This window comes from Clupea harengus, chromosome 2, assembly GCF_900700415.2.
Source record: "Clupea harengus chromosome 2, Ch_v2.0.2, whole genome shotgun sequence".
Classification (NCBI taxonomy): Eukaryota; Metazoa; Chordata; class Actinopteri; order Clupeiformes; family Clupeidae; genus Clupea; species Clupea harengus.
Genome location: NC_045153.1, coordinates 8,933,263 through 8,945,468, shown reverse-complemented (window position 1 = coordinate 8,945,468; position 12,206 = coordinate 8,933,263). Strand labels below are relative to the sequence as shown.

The 12,206-nt window shown below is 46.1% G+C and overlaps 1 protein-coding gene across 1 annotated transcript in view; it reads right to left on the bottom strand.

The window, feature by feature from the left end:
• The window catches only part of si:ch211-45c16.2 (mitogen-activated protein kinase kinase kinase 13), a 68,033-nt gene extending 59,831 nt beyond the window's left edge, over positions 1-8,202 (bottom strand). Inside the window, exon 1 of the mRNA XM_031582127.2 lies at positions 7,699-8,202. The gene's annotated coding sequence lies outside the window, so the exon portion shown is untranslated. The remainder of the gene's footprint in view (positions 1-7,698) is intronic.
• Between the last annotated feature and the right edge of the window lie 4,004 nt (positions 8,203-12,206).

Sequence of the window (12,206 nt, the reverse complement as noted above, 5' to 3'; positions counted from 1 at the left end):
GGGACCTGGAGGGCTTGGCTGCTGACCGTAACACCTGGCGTCAGATGTGCCAAGACGGGACCAAAGCACTGGAGGAGGACAGGACAGCCAGGAGACAGGAAAGGCAAGAAAGAAGGCATACAAGAAAAACAACCAAGGTTGCCAGTACCACCACTACTACATTCGCATGTCCCACCTGCGACAAGACCTGTGGATCCAGGATAGGACTATACAGCCACCAGAAAACTCACCGTTGAGAGTCAGAAGTGGACGTCATCATCGGCCTCGATGGACAACTACAAGCAAGCAAGCAAGTGTGTGTGTGTGTGCGTGAGTGTGTGTGTGTGTGTACATGCGTGTCTCTCTGTGTGTGTGTGTGTGTGTGTGTGTCTCTGTGTGTGTGTGTGTGAGCGTGAGTGTGTGCGTGTGTGTGTGTACGTGTGTGTCTCTGTGTGTGTGTGTGTGTGTGTCTCTGTGTGTGTGTGCACGTGTGCTTGTGCGTGTGTAAATTCTTCCTGGGGCCGCTGCTCTGGCCTGTGTGGAGCTGGCCGAGAGGCCGGTGAGGTGGTTGGGGTGGTTGGGTTAGTAGAGAGGCCGGTGAGGTGGTCGGGGTATCTGGGCTGGCTGGGGTTGGGTGTCTATTTAAAGACACCGGCCTGGCTGTGAGGAGGAGCCTACTGACAGGAAGCAGCATCATTACTGAAATGTCACCCAGCATGGGGAGAAAAGGGAGAGACACAGAGAGAGGAGATAGAACGATGGAACGACAGAGAGAGAGAGAGAGAGAGAGAGTGCGAGGGAGAGAGAAGAAGAGGAAGGGGTGAATGACATGGTGAGAGAGAGACAGAGAATGATGGAGTGAGAGAGACAGAGAGAGAGGAAGAGGAAGGGGTGAATGACATGGTGAGAGAGAGACAGAGAATGATGGCGTGACAGAGACAGAGAGAGAGGAAGAGGAAGGGGTGAATGACATGGTGAGAGAGAGACAGAGAATGATGGAGTGACAGAGACAGAGAGAGAGGAAGAGGAAGGGGTGAATGACATGGTGAGAGAGGGACAGAGAATGATGGAGTGAGAGAGACAAAGAGAGAGAGAGACCACAAGAGAGAGAGATAAAAGGGAGAAATGAGAAAAGAGGGAAAGAGAAAAAAGAGAGAGAGGAAACAAAATGAGAAAGGTCAGTTGGAGGCCTGCGGGACCAGGAAGAGAGAGAGAGAGATAGAAAAAGAGAGAGAGAGAGAGAAAGAGAGAGAGAGGGAGATAGAGGAGGAGGAGGACGGCAACCATTCATGCACACATCAGCTTCAGTCCTTTGTCTGGATTCCTCTGCTTAACTGAATCACAAGATATATGGCACGCACATGAAATGAAATGTGTGTGTGTGTGTGTGTGTGTGTGTGTGTTTGTATGACCATTGTTTGTGTAACCATAGTATGTGAGTATGTGCCTATACAGGCATAAGAGTATAAGAGAAAATGAGTACAAGAGAGTAGCTCCATGTCCATTACTGTACCTCTGCATGTGGATGGATGGATGGATGGATGGATGCATGGATAGACACCGTATCCCAGGGTCACAGATTACTTCTGTTAGGCCATTGTGGGAGAGAATGTGCTGGCTGAAGTGTGTGCATGCTTCTGAATGTGTGTGCTAATGTAGTAAGTGTGTGTGTGTGTGTGTGTGTGTGTGTGTGTGTGTGTGTGTGTGTGTGTGTGTGTGTGTGTGTGTGTGTGTGTCCAATATAGATAAAGCTGCATGTGTGTTCATTTGTGTGCAGACAACAACAGAAAGCGCCCAGAGCAAATAAAAGCAGCCATGTTGAATTAAAAACAGTAATATCACACAGACTGCAATTCTGAAATAGTCTCTCTCTCACTCTCTCTCCCTGTAGCCAGAGACTCAGTGAGGGAGGCATCAGACTGAGCAAGAGACACACCATATGTGTGTTACCTCTCCTCTGTCACAGAGTGTGAAAGGATCAGCACTAACTGTGTCTGTGTGTGTGCGTCCGTGTGTGTGTGTGCGCGTCCGTGTGTGTGTGCGCGTCCGTGTGTGTCTGTGTGTGTGTGTGTATGTGTCTTGTTCCCTCACTGAGTCTCTGGCTACAGGGCCGCGTGGCACACAGCAAACATCACCCCTCCGTCGGAACACACAGGGCCGCGTGGCACACAGCACACCAGCAAACATCACTAAACACTCCGTCGGAACACACCAGGCGTTTCCATCAAACATGGCAGGCCTCTGCAGCCTGAAGGCCCAAACGGTCACCCCTCATCCAGCTCCACCACTACGCTACTGAAGGGACCGGCATAGGTCATAAGAATATGCCATAGTCAATAATTCAATGATATTATACCTAGTTATAATTGTTACTTTTATTTGGATTTAACTAGCATGTTTACAGTTCCTGGGTGAATATACTCTTGGGCTGACCTGGGGAGTGAGGTGTGATATTAGACTCACCTTCCCCCCCCCAGGTCGAGACAAAGAGCCCTTGCACCCATGGCCCATTTGAATAGACGGTAACACCCCTAAACTCAGCTTTTAAGAGCAAATCCTACAAGGAATAAATCAGATGAGCCTGAGGTGAAACTATGAGTGGACGTTCAGGCTTTGTCTCCCTTGGTTGGCCACCACTGTATAAGAATAAACCTGAATCCTGACTGATCAAACCTAAGACTGAATCTTCAATATATGGTATAAAACTAATTACCATCACTACCCACAATCCCCTGCATCTCAAACCACGTTAAAGGTGTAGTCCTGGATGGATAATAGTCCATTACACCTTGTGTTGAATTGAGCTAAATTCTCCTCACACTCAGAGGAATACAATACTCCAGCCAATCAGCAACGTTGCTTCAGGAGTACAGAAGGGGTGGGTGTATTTGATTGGCTGTTGCCAGGATCGGGGACAGCACCTTTAAGAGCCATCTGATGAAGATTTCAGGCTTCTGGGCGGTAAATCATTTGACAACATAGGAGTCGATCTGTAACAGTCCAATTACTTTATCAATAAAAAGAGCAATTTGTCAAAGTAAAAAAAACTCAAATCCCCACTGAAACATCCACAACCATTTTTCCATCCTGCACGAACCCCAGGAAATAAATCCAGTCTTCTGGATGGTAACGGAAGGCTAAGGTTGTGCGATTATGAAACAAGCGGCCTTATTTATACTTGACCAAACCTGACAAGCGCCCTCTTACACTACATGCTTATGAAAGAGAAAACAAACAGAGAGAGTTAGGGGGCAGGAGAAAGAGAATGAGAGAGAGAGAGAGAGAGAGAGATCCACAGTGAGAGCGAGAGAAAGAGAGATGGGGGGAGGGGGGGGGTTAGAGTGCGAAAGAGAGAGAAACGAGGAGAGAGAGCGACAGATCTCATTTCTCTCCAGGGCTGGGATTAGAGCGCTGAGATCCATCTCTTCCTGCACATGTAAATTACATAAATGTAGCTGCCGCTGTCCTGCCTGGTGCTGTCCCCACTGCAACCCTGCTAAGCCACCCCTCCCATCCTCTCTACTCTCCTCCCCTCTCCTCTCCTCTCCTCTCCTCTCATCCCCTCTCCTCTCATTCTCTCCTCTCCTCTCCTCTCATTCTCTCTTCTCCTCTCCTACCATCCCCTCTCCTCTCCTCTCCTCTCCTCTCATTCTCTCTTCTCATCTCCTCCCATACCCTCTCCTCTCCTCCCATACCCTCCTCTCATTCTCTCTTCTCCTCTCCTTTCTTCTCTTCTCTTCTCCTCCCCTCTCCTCTCCTCTCCTCTCATTCTCTCTTCTCCTCTCCTCCCATACCCTCTCCTCTCCTCCCATACCCTCTCCTCTCATTCTCTCTTCTCCTCTCCTTTCTTCTCTTCTCTTCTCCTCCCCTCTCCTCTCCTCTCCTCTCATTCTCTCTTCTCCTCTCCTTTCTTCTCTTCTCTTCTCCTCCCCTCTCCTCTCCTCTCCTCTCATTCTCTCTTCTCCTCTCCTCTCTTGTCCCTCCTCTCCTTTCTTCTCTTCTCTTCTCTTCTCTTCTCCTCTCCTCTCCTCTCCTCTCCTCTCTTTTCTTCTCTTCTCCTGTCCCTCTCCTCTCTTTTCTTCTCTTCTCCTCTCTTCTTCTTCTCTCCCCTCATCTCTTCTTCTCCTCTCCTCTCTTCTCTTATCTTCCCTCTCTTCTCTTCTCTTCTCTCCCCTCTCTCCTCTTCTCCCCCCCATCCCCTCCGTGTCACTTCTGGAGCCACACATTCAGATTTGTGGGTTCCCTTGACGACCACATATTTGGTTGCCATGCCACTCTGGTTGCGTGCATCGGTGACTGAGAGCAGACACAGTTGTGGAAGATTTAATGTGAAAGGCAAAGAAACATTGAGAAGACTAAAGGGTGAGCGTCTCTCAGAGAAACATTGAGAAGACTAAAGGGTGAGCGTCTCTCAGAGAAACATTGAGAAGACTAAAGGGTGAGCGTCACTCAGAGAAACACTGAGAAGACTAAAGGGTGAGCGTCACTCAGAGAAACATTGAGTGAGTGAGTGAGTGAGCGAGTGAGCGAGTGAGCGAGTGAGCGGGTGAGCGGGTGAGCGGGTGAGTGAGCGGGTGAGTGAGTGAGTGGGTGGGTGGGTGGGTGGGTGAGTGAGTGGGTGGGTGAGTGAGTGAGTGAGTGAGTGAGTGAGTGAGTGAGTGGGTGAGTGAGTGAGTGAGTGAGTGGGTGGGTGGGTGAGTGAGTGAGTGAGCGAGTGAGCGAGTGGGCGAGTGAGCGAGTGAGCGAGTGAGCGAGTGGGCGAGTGGGCGAGTGAGCGAGTGAGCGAGTGGGCGAGTGGGCGAGTGAGCGAGTGAGCGAGTGAGCGAGTGGGCGAGTGGGCGAGTGAGCGAGTGAGCGAGTGGGCGAGTGGGCGAGTGGGCGAGTGGGCGAGTGGGCGAGTGAGCGAGTGAGCGAGTGAGCGAGTGAGTGAGTGAGCGGGTGAGTGAGTGAGTGAGTGGGTGGGTGGGTGAGTGAGTGAGTGAGTGAGTGAGTGAGTGAGTGAGTGAGAGAGTGAGTGAGTGAGTGAGTGCATAAAGGAGTGCAGAGTCCGTGGTCATGTAAGCCTTCCATAGCAGCGTCCCACTTCCCCCCGTGCACAGTGCAGCGTGGATGAAGCAGCTGTTACGCAACGCCACCCGCCCAGATGATGCTCTCTGATTCATACAAGAGCACGTCTGTCTCTGACCGGGGGGGGGACTGCCCAGCCCAGGAACAGACTCCCAAGACTGGAGAAGGGGTCTAGATAGACTTTAGAATGGATCTAGAAAGAGCCTACAATGGATCTAGCTCTGAACAATGGATCTGTTTCACAGAGGAGCACGGACGGCTCTGCCGTGTTGGGGGGGCTGCAAGCCTACTCGGGAGTAGATGCAGAGTGAGGATACTACTGACAGAACTAAACGACTTTAGAATGGACAAATCCTGGAATCAGGGTCTAGTAGCCTCTGGAGTGGATCTAAAAACTCAAACTGTGAACTCTCGTTTTGGAGTATAAAAAGTCATGCCTAGCCCTGCAAGATTACAGCCTTCTCTCTGAGATGAGATCCTTTGCTATAACCCAAGCACGAGAGAAATAGAGAGAGAGGGAGAGGGAGAGAGACATAAAAGAGAGAAAGAGAGAGAGAGAGAGAGAGAGAAAGAAAGAGAGAGAGACAGAGAGAGAAAGAGAGAGAGGGAGAGACAGAAATAGAGAGAGGGAGAGAGACAGAAAGAGAGAGAGTGAGAGAGGGAGAGACAGAAAGAGAGAGAGAGAGAGGGGGAGAGAAAGAGAGAGAAAACAAACCAGCATGAGCAGACCAAGCAGTCCTGTCCAATGCTTCTCTCCTCACACTTGAAGCTGAAACACATGTCAGGGATCTGCCTAACACACTTCAAAATACACACCCCACCAGGAGAAGGAGCATCCTGAGACGCCAGCCCAAGCTCTATAACACCCCCCCCCCCCCGCCATGGATATGACCTTGATCTGACTCGTAACCTGTCTGCCATTCTCCTCTCTTGCATTGAATGAATGAAACGTGGACTTTGTACAATTCAACGCTGAATATGAAAGTATTTCAGTGATAACTATAGGTGAAGAGTCCGAGTGGGCTTGTGCCAGGTTAACCCCACTCATGGAATGCCTCTTGTCCAATCAGAATTGACCTGGCATTGGTATACTCTTAAGTACTGTAATGTATATATTTATAAAGTAAAGCAGTACATAATCTAATATATAACAGTAATACACATATACTGTAGGTCTGCTAGAGTACTAATTAATAAGTAGAGCAGGGACGACTTTCACTTGGCCTGGCCACAAACGACAGTTCAATCAAATTCTGTTGGTAAACTACATTCTCCTAATCTACAGTCTGTTTGGTTGCTCAGCGTGAATAAAAGAACAGTTTCTACATTAATATAACAGCAGTTTTTTTTAGATTTGACATCAGAGATTTTAAAGTGAAATGCAGCCTTTTTTTTATCAATTTCTTTATCAATTATCATCATCAACTATTTTCAGTATGGTAAAGGAACTAGGATTCTATTTCAAGCTATCTGGTCAATACAAAGTCAAATGTGAAAGAAAGCAAGAGAACTGGAGAACAAACTCAATTCAGCCACTGGTTCTCATCATTCCGGCCTCATCAAGGCTTCTGTTCCAAAATGCATGGGTAAATAGTTTGCTCTCTAATTAACAAATGTCCATACCAAGGCCTGTGTTGATCTTCTGTTACTAACAGGCGTGCCGTCTATAACTTTCTGATGCATAGCTTAAGGCACAGAAAATTAAGATTTGACCTTTGACACTTCCACCCTCTGCCCACCACACACGCACCCAAGCGCCGCGCGCGCACACACGGGAGTAACGGTACATGACCGGAGGGTTGATAGTTGAAAGACGGGTTGTTGGGTTTGTTGGGACGGCATTTGACGACACTGGCTACACGATTTTATTGAAATGTAAGCAAACATCCATGCTATGCGTCAATCTGTGATACCACTGCACTCATTTGGAAATCATCGCATCTGTATCGGCTGTTCTATGCCTACATACCTTATAGAAGTTCACATAAGCGGAGAAATAGGACTATACTACATTACTTTGTAATTAACAAATAGCCCTAATCCTATATATTTCAGCTCTTTGGTTTATTATTTACATTAAAACACCAGAGCCGATGCATTCCAGAGGAAGCCTTGGTAGAAAGGCAAACAGATATGTAACAGAATGCAACAACATATTGCGTTCAAAGAACGCTACGGTGAGTACCCAATTATGTTTTATAAAGTAAATTCTGTGCTTTTCTGGCGTAAAAGCGTTTGCTGTCAGCTGTGAGGTCCAGTTATGGCTTTTCTGACAGCAGAAAAAGACAAGGCTGCAACGCAACAAACCCATCGACTGAGGGCTGGATCGGACATTGCATCTTTAAAAGCAAGTGTTTCAGATATCCATACTGTTAAGAAACATACATTGAAGGGGAGTGGACTACATTGTCTATTACGCATAAAATGGGACAGCTGTTAGACCAGCCTATGCTGAGGGAAATACATGCATACCACTGCTCGCAAGCATAGCCACGTCTTCTACTAACGATACCACCTCTCAGGAAGACTGAATACGCGTATTTGCATGCAAGCAAATCGATTGTAACAACATTTACACAAAACAATCAGGCTTTTATAAAAATTACGTAAATCAAGACACCTTTGAGCTAAATACAAAGGGGGTATGCCTACCGTTTTTATTTTTCACTCGGAGACCGAGCGGTGGATTCCAGCTCTAGCCGTCAAATTACAGTAATCCAATGGTTTAATCCTTGTTTTGTGAGCACCCACGTCACTTCCGCGTTTTCTCAACCATACACCTGTAACGCCACTCGTGCCGAATGGGACCCTATAAATAGATGTGATCAAGCCTCAGTGTATCCCATCACATACGGTGCACAGTCACAACAAGGTGGTCTCTCAGTTTTCAGTGTGACTTGAATCACCACGCCTAGGGCCAATTAGGGTGCTTTATTTAAAGAATGTCGCGTAGACATAAATGACAAACTAAACGACGTATGGCTCACGCTTCAATGAAAACTATAACGTCAAACCCGTTTAGTAGACAAGTAGACCGAGCTATTCCATGCTTGTGTTCTATGCAGTGGTAGAAAGAGTTCATTCTTGGCCAACTCTGGGAATAACAGAGGGGCGGACCGATACTAATCATGCCGTGAGGCCATATCTTCTGAACCAATGAACATGCGCTTTGGCAGAAGGCACCGAAACTTTCCGTCTCAGCACAGTAGGCCTAGGTCGTCTTCACTGATTTATTGATTTAGGCCTACCTGATCAATACATACTGTAAGGCTGTAAGTAAATACGAAGGTTTTCTAGAAACCAAGCCCCTAAAACTTGTATGTAGCCTATTCATCAAAATTACCTGAATCCTAAACACATTAGCAGCCTTTGATATGATACAGGGTAGCCTACTTCATACAAAAAGTAGCCTATATTTATCCTCTCTAATAAAAAAGTCCAAAGCATATGAAAAATAGCCTACTGGTCACAAATATCAGGTTGCTAAGAACGCTGAATGCTGAAATTAAAACCTATAATAGAACTATTTAGAAAACGTTATGTCGTCAGGTTTCGACCAAGGAGCCTTTTTACTTTTGATCACAAACACCCCTGCTGTAGTTCAATACCTGTCCCTTTAGCTAATCCATGCGCCTTTAAAGCTTTTCTTTCTATGGGACGATGCTGGCCTCTTGTGGTCAGACTCCTGCGCAATGTACACCAATGATTTTTCAAAATTTGGGGTTTTGTGAAAATTTGAAATAGACTCTATTTACAAAAATCTCAATTATGAACAATGAGAAAATGTGCCACCCCTACCATATCGAGAGACATAAAGCTGAAGTTGTGGAAAATAAATCTTCTTAACATGGTAATCAAAGTAGATTACTGAAATTACGTTCCTATGACCTGACATTTCTGTAAAGTCTATATTTGTGTGTCACTTTATCTGTCCAAATATTTACAATAATTTTGACAATGCCCATTAACCCATTGTTTCATACTTCTCATATCCTCATCAAAATCACACAATATAACAATAAAGAGTAAATGTGAAATGATTGTTAAAGAGCAAAGTATTAACATGGTATACATAACAAATATTTCTAAAAGTTTAAAGCATCAGGAAAGTGATAATATTAAATGTTTAAGAAATGTAAAGCATTTGTAATACATTAGGAATACTGAAACTTTAAAAAAAACGAAGTTATTAACTGTGAAAAAAATGTACGCACCTAAAGTAATTGGGAGAGTCTCTCCTTTTGTTGCCATGATAACAAACATGAAGCAGATGTTAAGTCAACAAGTAGTCTTTACACATAAAACTAGACAGACTATTCTGCTATTCAAGCGAACTGGTGGTGCAGTTCGAGGCCAAATCATCAGTCGTCTCCACATCTGGATGAAGCATTTATTAGTCTAAGTCAATTATTGACTAACTGGTCCTGCAAAAAAAAAAAATCCTCTCAAGTCTGACAAGCTCTTCAAGACATGAACTGGTGGCACAGTCTGAGCCCTGATGCTTGTGTGTTCAGACACTGTGTTCGTCCGTCTCCTGATGCTTGTGTGTTCAGACACTGTGTTCGTCCGTCTCCTGATGCTTGTGTGTTCAGACACTGTGTTCGTCCGTCTCCTGATGCTTGTGTGTTCAGAAACTGTGTTCGTCCGTCTCCTGATGCTTGTGTGTTCAAACACCGTGTTCGTCCGTCTCCTGATGCTTGTGTGTTCAGACACCGTGTTCGTCCGTCTCCTTGTGTTCAGTGTGGGCTCCATCTCCCCTCCCCAAAATATGGCAGTCGTGTTCAAAACATGATGGCAAAAATTAACGTTGTATTCCCATGACATTTACTGGTGAATACAGCGGTGTATGCCAAGGTGTTTGTTTTTAACAGAGGGGATGACGAGGGAGAAGTCTCCTGTCTGCCTGCCGTTCAGCATGAACATCTCCTCTTGCCGGTGAGTCTCACTGAGAAGAGCTTGAGAGGGGTCCTCAGACAGAAGAGTGACGCTACCACTGGGAGTCTCAGGAGTGCTCAGGTGGGCTATCTCCCGGGCCTTTTCTGTGTGGAGTTTGCATGTTCTCCCCGTGTTCACAAGGGGTTTCCTCCACTAAGAACCCCAACAGAAAAACATGCAAAAAGAACAGAACACATGTCCATCCCTGACCAAAGATGGACAGTTCACTTGACTTGGTCCCCGGGCGCTTACAAGCTGCCCACTGCTCCTGGGGGGTCCTGGAGGAGGGACAGTCCAGGATGGGAAAAGGCAGAAGATAAATTCACAGGGACCTCAGGCCTGCGTGCGTGTGTGTGTGTCCTGTGTCGCCTCCATATATTCACGTGTGTGTTCCAGTGTGTCGTGTCTGTGCCAATAAAACCTGATATTATATTATAGATCTGATGTGGAGACGTGGCTGTGACTCTACAGGGAAGGGTCAGTTGACCTCCAAGTCTCGTGTAGACTGGAACATGGCCCAACGCCACTCTCGTGATTCTTAGGTGTTGGCACTGACCTCTACTCCAAATCAGACACTCATATTTATCACACACATCCTCTTGTTTTATACTCTGGAGGATAACTGATTGCCTATGAAGTACAACTTCTAGCCTACCCCTGAGGTCTTCAGGGAGGCTCTCCATGGATGAGTTGGTATCCAAAACCAGGCTTCTTAAAACCCTAATTAAACAGTCGTCAGTTCTCCTGTACAGTTGTATTGCTGCCCGCTCTAGTTCTCCTGAATTTGATCCACACGATTGAATGCTACTGCCAAGCTGTTACGGGAAAAATGACTTCCCTGCAGAACAGACGACCAGGGAGTAATTCCTGTGGTCTGTGATTTTCCCACCCATCCAGCCTTCTACCCGGTACACTCCGCTGTCAAATGCAGTGACAGCATGCATCTTAAAATGGCGAAACGTGACATGACGCACATTTGGATATGAGCCATCAAGCTGAGAAGTGTTGAGCAGAAGCAGGCCTCGCTTTGGAAATGCCCCGTACAGCACGTAGTAATCAGCAGACACTAGACCCGATGTGCAAAACTCAGCATAATCTCCAGCCACTACAAACTCTACTGGGTCAGGGTTCTGGTGACAGTTAGCATCGCTGATGAGGATCAACAGCAAAAAAATGAGACCAGTCTTCTCTCACCTCCATTCTGCAAATCTCACACTCACTACTACTCTCCGTGATTTTCACACTCATTATCACATGCTAATAAGCGCTATGGGTAATATCTCTGTGTCTTGTGCAAGCCTCCTCTCTGCTCAGGAAGTGAGTGGGAGATTAAAATGATGTGTCGTCGTGTGAGATTACATTAACAGAAAAACGGTTTATGCAGATGACAGCCATGTCCGCAGCCATAGGGTTGGTCAACATGTGAAGTTGCTGTTGTTGGGAATGTGAAGTGAGTTTAAGACCTGTGACTATGGGGTTTAAAATGGGCGCGCTTGAACTGCAAATTGAATGGAACTCCTTCATTATTTTTGCTCTGTGAAAATGGTGTCTTCATATCTTATTACTTTAAAATTGTAGCAGGTTGACAACACATACAACCAGCAATATCCCTAGGAAGTGTGACTTCTTGGCATCAATGACAGAAAGTCGTTCGCAGAACATAACCAGATGAACTCTGAAGCAGGAACATCATTTTGAAGAGTTTACCAAAAGGACAGTATTTCCCAGCATTCCTGTGGTTTTGCATGCATCGTTTTTTCTGTCGAGGGCGTTTGTTGCATCTGACAAAAAAGGTTTGGGGGGAGATTTCCATCTTAATTTCAAAACATCTAACTTGTCTAAGCCCATCCCTCCCTATACCCCACATACCTTTTCCTTCCTCACTTCAAAAAGAAAAGCAACTGACATCAGATAATAGGTGCATAGATGCATTTCCTGAATTTCAGCTGATCCCATATGAGAAAGGTCTGTAAAAATCACACTTGTCATGTACAATATTTGCCTGATAAATCTGTGGTAAGGAGCTTTATATCTAAAATGACATAACGCCCATCAGTTTACACAGCTCACACTGGCCTTCTGGGTTGGGTGCCTGCGTGCAAAGCAGACAGCTATTCATCATTGAGTAGACACTTTTATCCAAAGTAACTTAGGCACATGGACATGTATGCTCTCTGGCTATCAAACTCATGACCTCACTGTATCAAACTACAGAAGTGGTGACA